At 34.6% G+C, this 22,367-nt stretch overlaps 1 protein-coding gene across 4 annotated transcripts in view; it reads right to left on the reverse strand.

The window, feature by feature from the left end:
- IL1RAPL1 (interleukin 1 receptor accessory protein like 1) overlaps positions 1-22,367 on the reverse strand; it is a 664,262-nt gene that overhangs the window by 191,178 nt on the left and 450,717 nt on the right. The gene's annotated exons all lie outside the window — the stretch shown is intronic.

Below are 22,367 nucleotides of genomic sequence, written 5' to 3' on the forward strand. Positions count from 1 at the left end.
AAGTGATGGCATACATGCTCCTGTATGAAAAAAAAACCCCACAAAGCCAGCCTAAAGAGGTAAAGAATAATGGAGAGACACAGTTTTGCTCACACAAAACTATTACAAAATTAAAACTATGAAAATAATTCTTCTTTTACCCTCTCAAGTTGAAAAATAATTGCAAGAACAATATCCAGGATCAACCCAAATAGAGCTCAAATTGCATAAAAAGTTTTCTAAAATATAACAGGAAAATCAAGAGTAAGAACAAAATCAAGAATATTTCCTTCACACTTAGAGCCAGATTCAAATAGGCAGTAGCTTAATAGCATCACATACCACTTATATGAAATTTGATACCAAATACAAGTTGATATTTGATACCAAATACAGGTTTTAACAGGGAACATATAATGTTTTCTAAGGAAAGAAGCAATATGAAAATTCTCAGATTTTTGTAATTAAGTTTTCCCAGGATAAAAACAGTCTGTACATTGTATTTAAATGCAGCTTGTTTATTCAGTAACTCTCCCTTAACCTATAGGAGTAATAACATTGCAATATTTTAGATTTCTCACATGGAAATGTTTTTTTCACACATGTATTGACGATATATTAGAAAGGTGATTTATTATTTCCTTAGACTGGCATTGGAATTAGAAAGATATGGATACCATCACATACATATAATTTGTAGAGCTTAAACACCATATTGTCTGATATCCTCATGAACATAATTGTAAGACAAAAATGCCTCACATGAATAATATGAGGTGCTCACACCCCCACAGAGTGTGTCCAGCAAGACCAAATTTCTGCCTTAGCAGAGCAGTAAGAACAGTGTGAGCTACAGGACTCTGCTAATTCATGTGGAGGAGCCAATTTTACATTCTTTTAGAAGTTTTAATCTTTTCTACTTTGCAGCTGTGCATCTTGGGAAGCTATATTACCAAAGAAAACTGATAACAAAATACAAATTAAAAATAGAAATTAAAACAAAACCCAAGTGATATATTTTAAGTGGAATTACTAGAGCACTCATAAATTCATATTGTTTAAATACCTCTCCTTTAATAAAAGTTTTGGTTACTTGTTTGTTGGTTTGGGCTTTTTCCTTCCTTTAATTTTATAACTATTGATAAACAGTCTCAGAGTGTTTGTATAATTAGATTTATTTCTGCAGTTTAATAGCTGGATTTTGGACTCATCACTTGGAGTTATCTTAATGTATAACTTTTTAAACCTATCTCACTTATTGCAGCTGGAGCAATGCAGATTAGACATGCCCTGGACATAAGAATTCTTCTGAGAATTCCCTCGGCACTGTTTTTCATGTGCAGAACCCTAAGCCACTACATTTAAACATGTTTTAATTCTCTATATTTTTGAAGTATCTTGTCTCAGTAGAGACAAGTCTAAAGTGGCATGAAAATAGGATTGTCATTCAATAACAGCTGGAACATGTCTGCTTCTCTTCCTCAGGTCTGTGATTACAGGACACAAAATTTAAAGGTGCTCACCCCTAAGTAATCAGAACAAAATAAATAGAAACAGATTATTTTTGCCAATTTCATGCTTTAGTCTCTGAAAATAAAATTGTTTGTACATAATGAAAAAGTAATGGAAAACAAAACCAAAGCATTTGTGTGACATAAATGTAAAGGAAAGTTGTAAATGAAAGACAAGATTTAATACAGGAAAGACAGGAATAAGAGCATATATCTTATATAGATTTAATTTCTTCACTTCAAATGTTATATTTATCAAGTATCTGCTGTGCACAAATACTACAATTGATATTTTTCAATTTAATTGCAGGATGACTGTCTCTTAAATAATAATTTATTTGGAAACATATTAAAAGGAATTAGGATTTTATGGGATTTATACAAAATGCTCCAAACAAAGATTTCTGACTAATTAAAGATAACAGAAATGTTACTGAAAGATTTTTGCACTATGTAACAATGATTTTTTCCCAATTCATAAATATCAGATTTTTTTTACAAGAACTGCATTTTTTCAAGTTCTAGTTTGATTTATCTTATGATAATTATACATTGCTCTTGGTAAATAACAACCATGAAATTCTTTAAAGCAGTGACATTGCTATATCCTCAGCAGAATCTCACAATACTTTCAGACACTTTGAATTTATGGATTTTGCTGAAAAGTTAGTTATATCCCTGTAGATAACCATGGCAACAATGAATATGTTTATCTAGCTAACAGGTTCAAAGTTAGAAAACTGTCTTCAGAAGAGAAAATTTTACCCTTAAACCACCAGCTTGGTGTTTTATAACACCAAGGAATAAACTAATTAGGAAAATGTTTGTATTGAAATGAGAACAACATATGAATGTGCATTCAAAAGATAAAAATACCCAAAAAAAGTAATTGTATAGGGTGTTAAAAAATAATTGCAAACTCTCTAATGTTGTTTTTATATGAAGTAAATCTAAAACACAAAACAGAAGGAAATACACAATGTTATATTTACAGTTCAGAGCTTTCAGAAATAAACTTTAAAAGACTGCCAGTGTTTCTGCTCCTCAGTCTCCCAGTTTCCTTTCAGCAAACACAGTGGAATGAATGGCTCGTCTATCCTTCACATTTCTTATCAATTCATTAGCATTAAACGCGAATGGTTGTGAAACAGTAGCAGTTAAAGACTAATTTACAAGGATACAAACAGCATTTTATGTAGTAGAAGGACACTAATAGAATAGATGCTGGTTTGCTCAAGTAATTTCCTTATTACTGTACTTACATAAAACATGACCATACTGTAAAAAATTTACATAATTGCTACAATGGGTTCCTAAGTTCAGAAAGTATTTCCCCTGGTCTCTTGTCTGTACAATCTAAACTTCTTTTTTTTTTGCCTTTTTTTTTTTTTTTTGGCTTTTCTTGGGCAAGTTCCTCTTTTAGTAAACACATCAACAACAACAAAACTAAATTTAAAAAATTAACCAAGAAAACCAAGACATAAATCCCACCCTCAAACCACACAAGATGTACAAAAATAATTTTCACACTGTAACCTTAACCATACAGGTATTAAAGATACAGTAGATAAAGGCAAAGAAGGAAAGCATCACCACTTTTTACTACAGAACGCTGCTGACCTACAGGATCTGATACACTGAACAGAGAGACTATCCCAACTTCCCACTGACATAGACAAAAGAAGACACTGGAATATATTCTTATCCCTGTGCATACTTGGAAGAAACTGGGAAAAGAATGAAAATAAGATACAAATTTCATATAAATATGCTGCAGGCTGTTGAAAGAGAGAAGGGTGATGGGGGGAGAGCTGTGGTAGCACTGGCTCATTATTTCCTTCCTGAAGTGTTCTTCGCTCATATATAATTAATTTAAAATGGAGAAAGGTTAACAAAGAATTATTAAGGATAAACTGCAATCACTGCTTTCACACAACCCAAACATCTCTGTTAATACTTTGTAAAAGTTACATGTTGCTCTTTCATGTCTTAAAGGATAAAAAAATACCAACACAAAACCAGCAAACCACAAAGGTCCTTTTTTTTCTTTTTTTTGTGATTTTTAAGAATATTTCTATTTCGAGCAGGTTCATAACCAGGAGATTAATCCTACTCAGAGGGATATACAGAGTTCTGTTCACATTTTTTCCCAATTAATTAAAAGCAACAATCAAACAACACAGAATTATTCCATGAAAAGAATGATCTACAAAGGTACCAATCCTCTCCTAAGTATAAAAAATCTACAACTCTAATTAGAAAAATAAATCTCAAAATTCTGTATACATTCACACACTTACAGTTGACTGAAAAATTTCAGACCTTGTCCAATCATCCAAAGATCCGTGAAGTTTCACTGTTTAGCAGAGATTTGTATACTTAGATTGAATGGAATGGAATAATCTTTCCTAGATAATTGACAGTGTGAGAATAACAAGAGGTGAACTGAGAGGAAAATGAAATTTCATATCAGCCCCAAACCATAAAAAGCAAAAGCAGCTCTTTATGGTGCTGCGAGCCCAGGAAAGGCTCCCAGGGTCCACTCTCCAAGCACAGAGCAGTGAGAAGGCTGCATTTGTTTATGTTCCCTGACATTAAAGAGGATAAAAAGAAGGGCACGAGACATCTGTGAAAGCATACGGAGTTGGCAGGAGGGCAGCAGCTCACCACCATGTATGTCTGCAGGGCTGGGAAGAGGGAAATAAAGCACCTTTTGTGGGGCACTCCCAGAGCACCCAGAGCTGGGGCAGGTGGGACTGGGAAGGCAGAGGTGGAGAGTAGGGTACTCACAGGGGATCAAAACCACTGTGAGATGCTGTGAAAGAGGTGTTCAGGGGGATGTGGGGCTGAAAGGAGAGAACAGGCAACCTGAGAAATGGAAAATGATGAGGCAGAGATAAGTTTAAAAATGACAGTTCTGGTCTGTAGACAGGTTTAGGGCTGCCTGTTTGCACAACCACAGCTATAGATGGTTACACAGTGACAGCACTGGGCAGTCACCAGTATTTTCTCCATGTGGATCTCAGTCTTGAGATGTCACTACAACACTTTGAGCCCACCAGAATCAGAAAATGGATTAATAGCTCATATTTAAAACAGAATCAGATATTGTTACGCTGTGACCAGGGAACTTCACAAATCAATATTTCCTTATCTCACACATGAGGTACGAAATTATTGCTTTGTAGGTAAAGAACAGAAACTTTAATTCATGCACCCAAGGTGATACAGTATGCCTTTGGTAATACTGGAAAGCAAGATATGTCACATGCCTAGGCTCATTTCCTAGCAAACCCTCAGAACAAATGCACCACAAATTTGGTTAAGTGCTCACTTATACACTTGAGGTTTTCTCTCCATGATGTAGAGGTATACACTGTATTTAAATTATAATGCCATGTAAAGTATGCATAAATGCCAATCTTAAATAGAAATTTGTCAAGAAAAATTTGAGGTAAGAAAAGAAAAAGAAAAAAAGAATATATACTCTTATGCTTGCACTTATGCTGACCTTATTGTTTTTATGCCAGAAAAAATCAGTAACTAGGAATTTTCTGACAACATATTTTATAATGAAGCCCTTGTTGGAAAACACTTTTCCTATCAAATGTCTGGTAATGAGCTCTGCAGCCAGAAACAAGCACAAATTTGGCACCAACCAAAGATATCAGGCATGCTGTTTGGATGCCCAGTAGATTTTGTCAGCAGATGATTTGAAAAAAAATAAAAAAAAAAGCCAAAACAAAATATGAAAAAAGACAGCATTACAAAATAACTGAAAAAATTCTGATGGTCTGCAGAATTCATTACCATGTCCTTCTGTCACAGAAACGTGCAGTAAAGACCTGTACCTTCCTCCAGCTGCAGGGCTGGGTGCAAGCAGTGCTCTGTACCTACACAGCTCAGGGAACTGCTAGGAAGGAAAGGTGAAATGGTGATACAAGGTGACATCAGCAGGCAGAATACCATGACAGAAGGAAAAGGATCTTGCTGTCACATTGAATCAGGATTAAACTGTGGCATATGGTAACTGCACAAGAGATACCCTTTTGGCATGGACCCTGGATACAGAAGTGGAAAGAGTCAGTTTAGTCATTAGTCCCTGCTCTGTATCAGGGAAGAGAACTGATTTGGAAAATAGTAACTAACGGAAGTAGTAATATTAGAATATACTTTTAAAATCACTTTTAAGAAAAGTCTAAAGAACTCTTTCAAAAAAAGATGTCTATTTCTTTTTTGTTTCTACTCAGAAGTATTTTACTATCTCCTAGATACTCCACCTCGTTAGACCTTGTAAAGGGGAAGGAAAAAAGTCATCTTTTGCTTTGTTTTCCCCAGGGGAGTGTCCATACGAACACAGCTTTTCCAGGCAGAGCATCACTTCACCTGAGACTAGAAATGAGGCACAGCTGGATGGTTGAACTCCAGCTTTCAAGAAGTGGCTGGCAGAGTGGATCTCAGACTAAGGCAGGAAAGAGCAAATGAGATGAGAAGTGAATTAAGGCAAAATTTCACTGGAAAGCCTGGTTCCTCTATCTGTCTTCTGCTTAACTGCAGCTCTACTTTCATGCTCACTTCAGTAGTTATGGACATTCCTTTAAGAAGTAGCTCCAGTCATTTTAGTGACACTAACTTTCTAGCAAGCTTATTTCCTATGGCCCATGTGCTGCTCTGTTTCAGCAAGTGTTTAACACAGCATGGACAAGATTCACATTCACAAAGCAATTTATTTAAAAAGAGAAAAAACATCTTAGTAATGTAAAATGTCTGAAGATAAAAGAAATGAAGAAATGTAGACAATGAGAATATAATTAGTACTACGTGACATGTGGTGAGATTTCTGGTTTTGATCATTAGCATTCCTACAGCTTTGTCTGCCCAGGAATAATGAAGATAATGGGGTGCTTTCCTCTAACTGCAATCATAAGCTATGGAAATTAAAGAAATCTCTACAGAGTCTGAAATCTGAAACTATAAATAATAATGAAGGTTCTCTTGTACCCTGGAATTAACTAATGACGCATTTTCTGAGAGGAAAAAAAAGCAGTTCCCAGCACCATGTCAAGTGTCTGGCTGATGGTAACACTCTCTAGCTCCTACTCTTATTCTGATCACGCAACGAGCAAAGCACTTTGGTGCACAAGGGCCTAAGATTTTATATAGCAGCGCTATATAGTTCATATTTTCTGCCCCGCAATCATTTTTTTCCCATGTAGATTTTTTGCAGGTCATTAGCACTAAGCTTCACAGAAAGACAGACACAAAAGCGTGGACCCTCAAGGCAGTAGTGAACAGGCCATAAATAACAGAAAAGGGTTCTACTGAGCCTTCTCCTTTATTCCCTGAATTGGGATGACTCAAGGAATTGCTTCAAGATTAGGGTGAAATCAAGGAAACAACACCTGTGTCTCAGGGACAGGAAATGGAGGGACGATAATAGGGCCTTGGGTAGGAGAACTTGAAAAGAAAAATCTTTCTGATGTTCAGTGTAATTTTTCTATTTCTTTTATAGGAATTACAGCAGATGATGGGGTTTTTTTTCCAGATCTGTTATATACCATTTATTTTAAAATATTATTTTCATTTCTGAAGTGAATTATTCACTATAGAAGACTTTGTAATGGCATTTTTGGTCCTCACCATAATAAATAAGGAAAAAATATTATGGCATTCAGTATATATAACATTTAATTCTCACTGGACATGCAGAGTGACTTCATCTGTGTATTAATAAATTTTTCCTATGAACAGAAAGAAACTTCAGGAAAAGAACATTTTTTCCTATGAGCAGCAGAAATTATAACATTTTCTCACCAAGATACTTATACAACCCATTTTTAAAACTTCTATCTTAGCAAATAAATGGAGGTTAACAGTGTATTTTGAAAGATAAAAAGAAACTTTATAGTGCATGTACATGAAAACAGCGATAAACTCTACTTTTTAGACAATAGTAGAAGAAAATAAGTGAATTCTAAACCAGTGACAGAGATAGGTTTTCTATTTTTAACTTAACAAGGAGGTAGACTAAAAATATTCCCTGAATTCAACACTCAGGTGGGGGTTTTTTTAAGATTTTTCTGGGGAAAATCTATAATTGGATGGAGAAAATATAAGGACGGAAAGAAGGCATATCACTGAATATACTTTTTACTTTCTCATATCTAGAGAATGCTTTTAAAGTCAAATGAGCATCATACTTGGTCATCTAAGATTATTTTTAAATCAGAATATTGCCTGAATTCACATCTGTTTCACAAGACCCAGCTCACTTTTACCATGCTAAGCCATCATACAAAAACCTTATAAGCAATAATTTGAAGCAAGTTTTCAATGAGGAAAATTAGGTTAAATAGATAACTTCTGAAGATTATTTGAGGGAACAACTCCTTGTGCTCATACATTTTTTACAGCTTTGAGTTTGGGCAATAGCAGAAGGGATTCCCACATTACCCCCAGGGGTCTAAGAGTTGTTGTTGACGGATCATCTCTAAGTATAAGAATATGCATGTGCTTAGAAAAAAATCTCTAGTGTACCAGAAGAGAATATGAAGAAAAAACAATAAATGGCATCAGTAAACCATGTGCTCTCTGGGAACCCTGGGGAAACCACTGACCTTGCTACCTGTGTTGCTAATACATCTCTGCAAATGTTCCTCAAACTAATTGGTGTGTGGGCATTTTGATTGCAAATATACTTGCCAGCAACCTGGATTTCAACAAAGGTTGTGTTTAAACAGCTCTCACATAGAACATGTAATTGTCCATTTTTAATAACCTTCATTGAAAAAGATCATACCAACAGTGAAGAGAGTGCAAAGAGCAAGTGAAATAATGAGGTAATCCAGGAAAAGCTGGTAAGAATTACAAGACAAAAAACCCTCTAAAATTGCTGTAACGAATGACTGTGTCGTTAAATGAAGAGTTATGTTTTAGAGCAATGCATTATTTCAGTTGACAGCTGTAATGTAAAGCATGAAATAGAAGCAAATATTTATGTATATATTTATGTGTAATTGATACATAACTATATCTATACATAATTAAATAAACAACTATGAGCTCAATTTTGACATGCAGAGTCACCCTGATATTTTATTTTTCTGATTTTAATTTCATCATAAATCATCTTATATTATTGGAATCTGACATATTAAGCATGTACCTCAAATAAATTAATCAAAGGCATTCCATTTAAGATGTCACTGCTTTAGTTTATGCTTCTATGCTCACATCCTTAAAAGAGCTAAACAGATCTTAATATTAAGATTTTCGAAAACGGCAATAAATAATGGCATTTGAGTATAGAAAATGAGAGAATAACAAAGGTGCTTTAACTGGACATGCTTTACATGAAAATTGCAGAAGGTGTAGATGAAATTGAATTTTCTTTGCCACTTTATTTTTAATTAGCACATATTATTGTTTATTACTTGCCCTGTCTTCATTTTACAACTTCTGGAGTATTCAGATACTAATAATATATTTCGCAAGTCTGGACACTTTGGTAACCTTTAGGCTGGTCTCCTAAATTTATGGGCCAAAAAACACCATCAGCATTTTCTGGAAATACTTCATCTAAAAATATTTTATATTGCTGTTGAAAATTCACAAAATAGTATGAATTATTGGAAAGTATTGTTTTATACTGAATAACAAGGAATGGAAAGCAGAGTTGGCCAAGCATTTATAACAGTGCTAATGGAAGGAAAGTTTCCCACTTAATTTCTGTCTTGATAAGGAATGGAAATAAAGATAATGATTTGGAATAGATGAATCAAATTTAACAGATAGTAAAAGAATTTGAAGTTTTGTCTTAGTTTGACCTTTCTCTTGTCTGTCTTCATGGTATTATCCTTGTGAGTAAAATAATTCACTGAAGTTCAGGAAGATTACTTTTGTGCAACAAGGATTAATCATGTAATTTTTCTGAATGATAACTCAGTTAAAAAAGATATATAACACAGAGAAACAGAAGGAAGACAGAATGAAAGAACAAATTAATCTTTTTTGGTAAGGCCATGTAGAACATTATAATAAATACAAAAAAGTAAGGATTTGCTGCACTAATAATTCCTATTACTAGCCTGACAAGCATTTAGAAAGGTCAGGATTTTTCTATATACCATCCAAATTACCCTCTACTGATACAAACCATGAAAATATTATTTGGCATGTTGTTTTGTTGACATTTTTGTCTAAGGAATCCTAGGGGATCTTCACAGAGACTCACATTTTTAAAGTCGAGTGCAGAAGTGACCAAGAAAGGGATAGTGCACTATGGATATGAAATTATTACTAAAATTTTAATATCAAGAAAAACTTCAAGGCTGAAATCAAGATTTTTTTTTATTAAATGGACAAAACCCTTAACTAAAAGTAATTCACAGCCACTGAACGGAAAAAATCTTTTGTCAAGAGAGCTGAGCAGCTCCAACAGAAGTTCTTTGCTCTATGTTCTGAGAAGTGCACTGGCCTCATTTAAATTTACAAAATAAGCTCAAAAATTATAGAAAATATTATTGCAAGTAATTAATTTTAACTCTTCACTCCACGTAGGACTTAAAAAATACTTTAATTAGTTGGTTTTATTATTTTTATGTGTTTTATTTGATTTTTTAAAAAATGTATTTTTATTGTTGATAATTTTAGCATGACAAAGCATGCCCCAGGTATTTTTTGTCTTCCCACAGTGAAGAAGGGATGTTAGAAGTGTGTTTCAGAAAGTGGAGGAATTTGTATGAGGTTGGTGGCTTCAGTGATTGAGCACTCTGAAAATGGCTTTGGAGAACTGAGTAAGGCCATTAAAATTTGCCTTCTGAATTAAGTGTAGAAATACAAAGATTTTTAACTGAGCTGAGAACAGTTCACCTTTGTTTGAACATACAAATAGAAATTCCTGAAGGTTCATGGCTTTGTCTTTAGATGCCTAAATGCATTAAAAATTAAATTCTGTCAGACTATTTCATGAAATCTGTCAGAAAACTTGTGGCAGACCATGGCATTGTGCCCAAACACCTGACAGAGCTTTGTTACTTCTGTCCAGCAGAGGTAACAGGCAAAATTCTTCATGAAGTTATGGGATTTGTGCATTTTGCCAAAACTGTTGAAGATGGTAACAGCCATCTAGACACGTGGGTCTTCACAGTCATAAATATAGTTGTCTATGAACAAATATAGAAAATTCTACATATTCAGACTCTTGATTGACTATATGAATCAGTGCTAAAAATAATCACTTTCTACTCTTCTGCAACTGACAGACCAAATGTGACAAAGATTAGTCGTCATAATGTGTTAAACATGCTTTAAAGTTCCCACTGAAATGTATGATTCAGCTGCTTTGATATGCACATTTTGCTGAAACAGCACAATTATTTATCTTCAGAAAAGTGTACAATTGAAAGAGCAAAGTCTGCTTTTGATCACCACTTTGAAATCTTCATTAGCACAATTTTATTCAGAGCTGCAGCTGCTTCTCTTTGCTGGTGGAAACTAATCAATCAAACTGCAAACTTACTTCTGAAAGAGTACAAAGCAGCAGCCAACTATCAGTGTATTTTTGGTGTGGCTTTAAAGCACACTAATAAGGAACAGAATATGTAATTCTCTTTATACTAAATACACTATTCACAGCAATGACAGTTAATTAGCAAGTAAAATGCAAAAGTAAATATTTGGCAAGATTACAACTTTTAAGCAAAGGAGTGTAAATGAACTACTGGGGCAAGTAACAGATGTTTCTGTAACGTGTACCTGACAGGAGGGCTTTTTAAATCAGACCAGCTACAAATTCTTCCAATTATATTTTTATTTTTATTCCCGTTAAAAAGGATTAGTTAATAACTTCTCTGCCATAACCTGCAATTTATTAACTGGAAGCTTATCTAAAATTGTTGGTATTTATCTATTGGCTGCCTCAGGCTACAGGCATAATTGAGACTGCCAAACACCAGAACTGATTGAAGGGAAGTTTTGAAGAACTTTGTCTGGTTTTCCATCAGCAAATGTACTAGCATGGCCAAAAATGTTAATGTGAATTTTGGCTGGACAATGTTGTCTTTCATCACTTTTAAGGAAGATGATAACCCTTTATAAAATTTTAATGAGAATTTATGAATATGTAGCAAGCAGAAAATTCTATGTTGCTTATTCCTTTGCATGAATATGTTATATAATCTCAACTAGTTCAATGGAACAGAGCAGATGTCAACCCTGGCTATATATTTATTGGTTAAAATACCTATGGGACAAGTACAGATGTCTCTCCCTGGCCATGTGGTGCACAGTGAAAACACACTCCATTCTAGATAGAATAAAGCTGGAAGTAAGGACGCATCTGGGGATGTGTCAGTAAAGACACACACTGCATTCTCAGAAAAAGAAATTATAAATTATTCATTGGGGAAAGTATTGAAATTTTTGAATAATTAAGAGGGGCAGAATTAGCTTGCTCAGCCAGGGTTGCCTTAACTCTTCTGCACCACTCAGTTGACAATATTTTGCTAATAGAAGGGCAAACATGGCCACAAAGGCAACTTGTTTTGATGTAGATGCCAAACTGCACCAAGCTGTGCACAGACCAAGCTTACATGGACCTGCCAGGTGTCCCTCAATCCCCCAGGGCCCTCCAGGAGAAAAAGCCTGTGGGATCCACCCTGGCTCCAGGATGTCCTGCTTGGGATGCTGCTGCATTACAGCTGCCCATTTCACCTGGGGGTCTCAGCCCTGAGACTCCATGCAGACACATTTGAAGCAATAAGAAACAGCAATAGGAAGGACATTTTGCAATGCTAACAACGTATCAAACACAGTAGATAATCACTGCAAAACCACTGTTGCATGGAAACTTAATGTATATGGTTCCTTGTTTTACTTATATGCATTCAAAATAGGTACAAGAGCACTGATATGACATAGTCTTTTTTTCTAGAGAATCTTTAAAGATGTAAAAGAAGCTGTATATTAATTGATCATTTTTAGGCTGGGGACTAAGGAGTGCAATGATTTTATTAAAATCCTTAACATCCTGCAATCATTGAGTTAGTTGACAGTGTCAATGAAATGTGAAATAATGCAAAGTGACAATCAATTATTTTTTAGATATTCAAGACAAAACCCTTATGTATCCTTGACTCTGCTCTCTAAAAACAAACTACAAACTGATGAAATTTTCCTTGTGGTAATCGGTTTTGTGGTACGAAACCCACAAACTGGTGAGGTTTTTGTGGAATTCTTTCCTCAGCCTCAACAAAGAAGCCCTAATAAATCAGCAGAACTTAAAAACTCTGGTTGGCACATATTAGGAAGTTACAAGCCACTGAAAAATGCCTTTCAAAAAGGAAACAGTCAACACAAAATTCAATACTTTCTGAGAAGAACATATGCAAGTGAATAATCCTTGTTCTGATATGCAGTTTGGCAAGCCACTAGGATAAGTAAATGCAATGTGAATGAAGAAAAATTTTTATTTTCTCAGAGAGTGATTTTTATAAATATAAGAAGTATATGAACAGAGGTAAAGTCCTCCCTTTTATTTCCCTCTACAAGATTGTTTTCAATCTTATCAAAATTATTTAGTTCTGCCATAGACAATCTAATAAAAGAAGATATATTTTTCTTCAGACACTATTAAAGTAGCCTGTATAATTTTTTAAAAGCAATTTGCAACAGATATTTTATTGCTGCAGAATTTTCATAGATGTCAGCTACTATAAAATAATGGGCGCATTACTCACAAACACACGCTGCAGAAAAACAGTTTCTCCAGAAATCCTGATCTCATTCTGTCATTCAGAAAAAAATTCCCACTTTTCTAATGTGTAGAAATCTTCAATATTAGAACAACATGTACACCTGTGATCAGAAGATGTGTTAATTTAAATGAACAGCAAGAGGTCCAGCAGACTTTGACCCTTTCACTGATACTCCTTTGAGGATAACATAAGTAATGAATGGGTGGTGATTTAATTAAAAAAATGAACTCTTCCTGGTTATGCATGAGTAAGTTCACAGACCAATAAAGATTAGCACTTAACATTTGCTTGTTTTAACAATGCTCCATGGGCCTGTAGAACTGCATGACGAGAGCATTTTCTCCTGTTAAATTCTTACAGTCTTACAGCAGTAGATCCAGAATGACTCTGAAAATGGCTGGTCTGTAGAGAAGATTTTTAGGTGAAAAGTAATCACAGGCATTAAAAACCACTCTAAGAATTTCAAATGAGAAAACCTAAACCAAAACAAATTTGTTCAGGTTTTTAGTGTCATCCTTGCCCTAATACCTCTCACCATCAAAGTTATACCACACAAAACTGTGTTAACAAGGTAGGAGTTTTTAATATTTTCTATTTATTTGTGATTTCATATGTACGCTAGCTAGTCTGGATAAAGAAATTAAAACCCTTTTTTTCCATATATATTCCATATACATGTGTGCTAGGTTATTTTTCTCGGGCCAGGTCTTATAAACCCTCAAAAGGGAGCCTAACACACTCAAGGATAGCTTAGTTATTACCTTTGGAGGCAAATAATAAGCAGGATGGCTTCTGCTGCAGTGTTAGAAACAAAAAGGTTTAATAAAAGGCAAAATAACAAACAGAAAAACTCGAGCCAGGTACAGAGGTCTGCCCCTGGTATAAACACCTCACAAAAGCCCCTTAGTTCTTTTGTTCTCTTCTTTTCTACCTGATGGGCCAGGCAGGACTTTTTGGCTTCTATCCAATTAGATGACCCCGAGTTTTTGGTGAAGTCTCTGAGGTCCTATGAGGTGGCTTTTCACCTAATCATTGACAGAAACTTCTGGGCTTCTTTCCTTTTTGGGGGGACAAGGGCTAGCTTTGCCACTCTGTCATTAGGGGGCACTCCTACACTCCTACACATGTGATTCAGAGAGAAATTCGATTACCCTTAGTGCTTGAAATTTGTTAACAGAAATATATTATCCTGGTTTAGTTTTTTAAACATATATATGAATAGGTAAAGCTGTTCTCAATATACATGTAAATAAGAAAGAAAGAAAGACATTCTCCAGGCGAAATAAAATTGTTATTGACCTCATGAAACACAACATTGACACAGAACTTTAAGGCTGTAGCAAAAAGCTCCAAAATTAATGGAGTGTTTGTGCCATTCATCTTCCGAGATGTAAAAGTTAAGCAGATAATTAGTGTAACCAGCTGATTTTCTTCTGGAGCTCCTATCATAATATCCTATCATCCTAGCACTGGTACAGCAGTTAGGTGTGATGAAGTCATTGTAGAGATTCTTATCTGCCTTTCATAAATATTGCAGGACTTAGCCATCAGATTTTTGTTTGATTGACATCACCAAATATAGTTCATGACTCCTCAAGCATATTCAAACAAGATTGGAAAAAGCCCTTAAGGATCACCTGATCCAAACTCTCTTGGTTAAACCACACATACTCATTGATGTAATGGGAGGGGGAACTGGAAGGGAACTGGATAAAGAATAAAGCAAGTTTTGATTGAGACTTCAGAACTTAAAAGGTATAAAGATTTCATCAGAGTTCTCACTTCCTCATAAGAAGAAACTCCACAGCAAGAGCAGACTAAAGTTTTGCTGATGTGGCAGGAAATGCTGGAAAACATTTTGCTGAAACAGAACCAATAGTTGTGACAGGAAAGCTGACAAGCCCAGTTACACAAACAGCCTCCCTCTATCTTATGTGTTGAGGCAAGGAGAGGAATTGTTACCTTCCAAGTAAACTAGTAGACATTATAGTTGCAACATTAAAACAGAAGTTTCACTTCTCTCACTTTTCCTTATTTACAAATAGAAAAATGTATAAATTGGTGCAAAGTTGCTTATAAAAGGTTTAGATGTGGACAAGAGTACAAACACTAAGTACAGTGATTTTCTATTTTATTTTCTGTTTGGTTTTGGGATGCAAAATCGCTGCTATAATTTTAATTTACTCTAAAATGTGTATTTCAAAGAAATATGTCATGTATTTGATCCAGTCCAAACAAATTGCTGAAAGCATAAATTATTCATTACCCATCTGAAATCAATTCTAAAAAACCTGAACTACTCCCCATAAAATAACTAACAGAGTTGACTTATGTATATCTCCAGAGGATATTCTTCTGTGGATTAATTTAAGAACTATTCCTATGATGAGGGAAGGTGGTTTGTTCACGTATGTACAGATTTTACATACCCCAACAAGGTAATTTTCTCTTGTAGCTTGCCCTTCCCCTGGGCAAATTGAAGCTGATGAGAAAAAAAGTGCTGTGGAAAAAGAAATCCCTGCATGAAAAATGAAAAGTTCACCCCTGCCATATTTAACAACTGCAGAAGGCATAATACTTAATGCCCCAACAAAAGTAACCCTTTCTATAGGTGGTTTGAATCTTGTATTCCTTTAAATAAGTATCTCCTGGCTTTAAAAAATGTCTAGCTCAACTCAGAGTTCAGAAAGGGGGTCAGACAAACAAGCTGACATGTTGTGTATGAGATCCCATAGAGTTTTATTGACTTAGAATCTTACAAAAAATTATACTTTTGGCTTCCTCTCAGCTTCTAAGGAGGCCGTAGGAAATTAATGATCTGAAAAAACTTTTTGTAAGTCAATCAAGCTGTGATTGCATTGACATTTTGGGAAAGATCAGGAAATGTTTTCTCTGACTATGGTGATGGCCTAGGATGGTTATGGCTCCATCTGCCTGCTGACATCTTAAGGATCAGTTGAAGGGTTTCCTTTTTGATTCTGCACTAGTGAAGGCTACTCAGGTACCAGCAGTCCAGGCCTGGTCAAGACTTCACACCTTCTCATACGAAAGTCTTGGGCAGGCCAGGTATTTTATAGGATGAGACTTGATTACCCCAGCTCAGGTACAAAAGCACCCATCTAGAGGAACAGCCATAATCAGCACAAAATGCAAAAGGCCATCTGCTGAGCCACCATGGAACACATTACCCCTCCTTGGGCCTGCTTTGGCCCAGATGAATTGAGAGATCAGCTCAATCTCTCTGCTCTGATCTCTGTAGCAGTTGCCTTCCTGGCAGGTATCATCTCTCCCCTGGTAATTTTCTGCTGCATTCTCCCCTGGAATCCAGCTGCTGACCCCCACGAAGCCCCCTGAGTGCAGGGGGCAACCTCTGCATTTCAGAGAGAGAGTGGAGAAAGACATTTCTGTTTCTGAGCTACAAGGGCACTGATTAACACAACCTCCAGAACTGAAAAGTTGTCATTTCCAAAATGCAACAGTCCTTTCAAGAACTTTATATAGAATAAAACCCTTGCTCATCTTCCCTGATATAAATGATCAAACAATGAACTAATAAAGCTAATTTCATAGGCTAAAGATACAGACAGCAGAACTTTGCATAATATAATCTGACCGCTTGCACAATACAGAGCAGAAGATTTCATTGTGTTTGTTTACACTTGAAATAAAATTGTCTTCTCCACATATTAAAAAAGGCAAAACCTCATTTAAATGTTATTAAAAACAAACAAACAAATACACAAAAATATTTTTAACTATTTCAGGCCAAAAATTCCTACATTTCCAGGAATTCAATGCTTTGATAGAGCTTAGATTCACTTCATTCCCCACAACACTACACTTACATAAAATATTCTCTGCCAATTAAAAGAAGTATTGAAAAATTATTACTTTGTAAAATCAATTTTGTATATGCTAGACTTCTAATCTACATTCATTTTGAAATGGCAGTTCAGAAATTATGTGGAAACAATAGTAAATTAGTGGCAACAGAAGTTTACTTCTTTATCAGACAGAGAACATAATTTTTAATTATATGTGCCAGTACAAATGTAATGATGCAGCCATTTATAATGAGGTACAACCAGCAAATTCAAAAACATTTTAATTAAAAAGCATAATGGTGAGAATTATGTCTGTATTAACTAAAACATTTAAATTATAAACAAAATGTTGTAGTAAATGTCTAGACCCAAATACATTAAGCTCCCAAAAACCACATCCACCCGTTCCTCTCCTGCTCCCCCATTTTTAGACTGAAAAGTGCTTTGCTTTATTAGATTAACACTAGAAGCTTTAGATTTTTTCAATAAACAAAGTCATTATAGAAGACAGAGCTGCAATAGCAGTGGCAGTTTTCATCCCTCTGTGCCTTTCTGCATGGCAGAAAGCTCAGTATTTCCCTCTCTCAGTCCAAGAAAATTCCTCCAGTGAGGGGATGTTCTGCTTCCCATGGTCCCAGGCTGTGCTGGGGGCTCCTTCCTCTGCCCAGGCTGCAGCAAGGACCTCAGCAAAGCCACTAACAGCTCTCTAGATTTTTTCATGCAAAAACTGAAAATACACACCCATGCACTGTCACTTACCTGATAAATGAAAAGTCTGAGCTTATATTTCACATTGGCCTTTTAGCCTGATTTTTAAAAAAATGTTATGTTACTGACAATTGAAAAAATCTTTTATCTTTTCTATTTTTCTGTAGATTAAACTTTCCAGATTTTCATTGTGAGGATTTAAAACTTTGGAAACATTTGTTCAAGAAAAGAAGCCTTATAACCTTAGTATCTTTATTTAAATTGATACTGTGTTCTTTTTGTACAAACAGTTTAACCATAAACACAAATGAGCCATGTTTTACTGATTTACTAAAGATGTTTTTTGTTATAATATAACTGCTTCCATTTTTAAGAGTTTCAGGAGTCATTAAATCATCCAACAGTGCATATACAATAGAACGTCAAGTAAAAGGAAATAATTTAAAAGACATTTAGTTTTATTAATCATAAAAACAACAGCAGAAAACTCACTATAAATGTTGACTTCTCATTAAAAATTGATTTTATTTCTATGCTGAGTTTTATATTTTTCCTGTGCATTTCATCCATATCGACAGAGGACGCTGTTCTGATTGTTACCCCATTTAAAATCTGTGGTATACTAAAATGTAGTCAAATTATAAGTAATAAGGATGCAGTTTTTACACAAATTCAGAAATATAGTTCAAATCTTAGAATATTCTTATTTAATTCCTTAGGCAATTAAGCCATGCAGTATGATTCAATTTAAGTACTATCAAATGGGATGTAATAAAGACTGCAAATGCAAACTGTTTAGATTAATGTAATACCAAGGGTGTTGGTTAAGCAATTCTTTTTTTGCAATCAACTGTCACTTGTTTCATTTGAGATAAGTACAACATCTAATAACTTTATATACAAAATACAAAATTTTGGGAGAAAAGAGGCAAGCACAAAGACACATGGCAAAATACAGAGATAAAATTGTTGTATGGTAGTAGTTATTTCTTTTATTAAAAATTCTGGAAATAAGTGTAATTGAAAATATTGATACTGATATATGAATATCAGATGACAGCATTTTGGTTCCTAAATAAGATATATATTTCAAATATGAAAAGGAAAAATAATTAAATTAGCTAAAATATGATCAGAGGGATACACTTCTAAAAGTGTGTTATTTCTAAATAGCCAACTCTCTGATTAGTACCGTATATAAGTATTTGAGGGTCCTTGCAAAATTTTTTGGAGATACATTAAAAAATCCTTGTGATTTTGTAATTAATTCTTCATGTAATTCCTGTAAGTCATTCATTTGTGTAAAAACCAAGAATTTGGCAGGCATACCATGATGTAAAAATATGAGAGATGAGTCCTCGTAGGAATTTAGGCAGAGACCTAAGTGAAATATAGGCTTGGGGGAAAATTTGCAGTAAGAGATAAGACCAGAGAGAGATTCAGCAATAACTAAAGCCATTTTTAAATGTAAGGAAGTACTTGCAATTAATGCAGCCTTGAAGAAATGTGTGTTAAATAGAAGCACACTCATCTAAATTAGCTTAGGAAAAATGTTTTGTATGCAGGGGATGACTTGGGAGAAAGTGTGTTGTACTTCCAGACTGATGATGTGCCTGGAATTCAGAAAAGGGAATAAATGATACTATGAGAGATTACTTAAGTGCCTTTTCAAGTGTTTCTCGTTAAAGTACCTTCACCAAAAAACCCCAAAAAACCAGCAAAATAAAGTGTTATGTATAATAATTATGTTTGGCATAGAATTGGTGCTAGAGTGGGTTCATTTATAACAGATTAATTTAAATAGTAAATGAAGGTGTTTCTGTAAATCATGGACTAGTTTAAACTTTTTTTTTTTTTTAATAGAAAAATCTACATTGATCTGGACAGGAAATCTGAGATATAACCAAATACTCCATAACCATTTTCAGTCTGCATCAGATTGTCTAAATTTTAGTAGATTAATAACACCAAACAAAATCTTAAAGACTACAGAATTTTCATCGAATCACAGAATGTTTTGGGTTGGAAGGAACCTTAAAGATAATTTCCTTCCAACCCTGCTTCTGTGGGCAGGTACACCCTGCACTAAACCATGTTACTGAGAACCCCATCCAACTTGGTCTTGAGCACTCCTAGGGATGGAGCATCCACAACTTCTCTGGGCAAACAGTGCCAGTGTCTCCTTCACAGTAAAGAATTTTTTCCTAGTATCTCATCTAAACCCACTCTGTTTCACCTTGAAGCCATTCCCCTTGTTCTGCCACGCAAAAGTCTTTCTCCATCTTTCTGGCAGACCCCTTTCAGATGCTGGAAGGCCAGGTAGGTCATCCCTAAGTCTTCTCTTTCCCAGGCTAAAGAATCCAAATTCTACCAGCTTTTCCTCATGGGAGAGGTGCTCCATATTTCTAATTATCTTGGTGGCTCTCCTCCTACCTGTATTTACATGCATTTTTCTTGTTGCATTTACCTTATCATTAAAATAATCAGTGTAGTTTATATATGAATGCAGCTGAACAAAAATAACAGGAGCAGTAATTACAATTAGTCCTATTTTGATCCCATTGATCTATCAGTGACCATTTACAGCTTTTAGAGCTGGTGTGCATTAACATGTGCAATGTAATGTGAGAACTGATGTTTATGGGTTGGAAGACTACTTAAGATCACAGCTCCTCAAGGTTTGTTTTAAGCCTTTTCTCATCAGTGTAGCATTTAAATGAGGTAAGCGGCATTCAGAAGTAATTTTGTTGGTTTTCTTTGGACTAAAATGCTTTAGAAGTTTTAGCATAATTCTGTAGACATCTAGGTTACTGCTTGATCAGACACAGTTCAATAACCTCAGCATAAAAACACTGATAGCAATTTATTTTACAGTGGAGCATATCAGGGTCTCTTCTTCTTTACACCTCTACAAACCATAAGGAATTATGAAAACCTTTATGGTACTGTAGTGTAAATACAGAAATCTACTGTGAAATTTGTATTTACATGGCACATTTAGTGCAGTTCATGCTTAGTGAATTATCAATGTATAATTTTCTATTTTATATTCAGAAAACAAGAAAATAATTTCATTATGATACAATTTTACGTAACTTTACATTTCATCAAAATAAACCTAAATCAATAAATTTTATAAATATAATTTTAAAAATAAATAACATTAAATAAATTTACTTTATGTTTGTTGTGTAATAATGTTGCAGTGATATGTTTGTTTAAAAAAATAAAATTTAAAGGCTAATTTGAGAAAAAAGAGCAGACAATAATACACACAAATTGTTACACAATGAAAGAAGAGAATAAAGAGAAAAGAACAAGTTATTTATAAACAGCAGCTATGTAAATGTGAGATGATTGATAGCTAAAACATGTAGCAGAAATATCCCTCATTAACATGTGAAACATAGGTTAAGAGAAAATTTCCCCTGAACCCACTCCTTTAATTGTAATATACTTGAACTGCAGAACATGTTAATTAATGTTCACAGTTCATTGCAAACATAACATTTTTGTAAACTAAGAAAAAAATGGGAAAATCTTTAATGTTTAATTTTGAAAAATTTTCACTATACCTGTATTCATTAAAGCTTTTTGTGCATACTGGATTATATAGGCATACAGCAAAATAATAAGTAATACCATCTAAAAGCCAGCATATGATACTCAAAACCACTTTCCCTCATTTCCAGAGAGAGTACTTTACTGTAGTGTCTAAATCTTACTTCCATCTCATCTAAACCCCTGAGGTTAATCTAGCAGTTATTTTGGAGCTGATAGAGTATTCTGCTCCAGGTTTACAGGTCTTGAATAGTCCATTGTGTTGAATAGGAAGAAAAAAGAGAGATTTATCAAGTGTGATATTTTGAGATGGAACTGCTTGCTTGTGCAATAAGCACTGCACTAAAGGCATGCCTGTTATAACTCTCACATAACATCAGCTTCCAAAAGAAAATAGTTTTCTGAATACATAAATTGAACTACTGGACTGATGCAGACAGGTTTAAGGCAAGACATATATGAGAAAAAAGGGCAGAACCTCTAACTTTTAAGAGAAAACATCTGAAATAACCCCAGTGTACAATATTCTGCTGACAAGAAGGATTTCTCCCCTCATCTCCAGATCATTTTCCCAGCAGCCCTGTCTTTGGCTTTCACCACACTCCTATTCCAAGTGGCAGTGAGTGGCCACAGCTCCCATCAGACTGTCAGTGATTTTAGCAGTTTAAATTATTCTGCTTTAAATTAATTGTATATACTTTTGATGAATAATGTGTGTTTGCATCCCATGCACTCTAGTGTTCCATTGAAAATATGAGCAGGAATAAAAACATTAAACAAGAAACAGGTATTTGAAAACATTATTTCAAAATAGTGAAATGTTTCCAAAAGCTATGGAGAGAAGGTGTTTGACACAATGTTCTTTCTTCCAATATGTTTTTAGACTTCAAGTTTTTTTTTTTTTTTTTGCACTGGCTTAACACTCTATATTCTTGTTTTTATTAGATCTGGCCTTTATTAGCACCATTATTAGCTATTAAATATCACTAAAATGTTATTGTTTCAGAAAGCTTATTTAAAATAAATCA

The sequence above is a fragment of the Passer domesticus genome, chromosome 2 (genome assembly GCF_036417665.1).
Source record: "Passer domesticus isolate bPasDom1 chromosome 2, bPasDom1.hap1, whole genome shotgun sequence".
Classification (NCBI taxonomy): Eukaryota; Metazoa; Chordata; class Aves; order Passeriformes; family Passeridae; genus Passer; species Passer domesticus.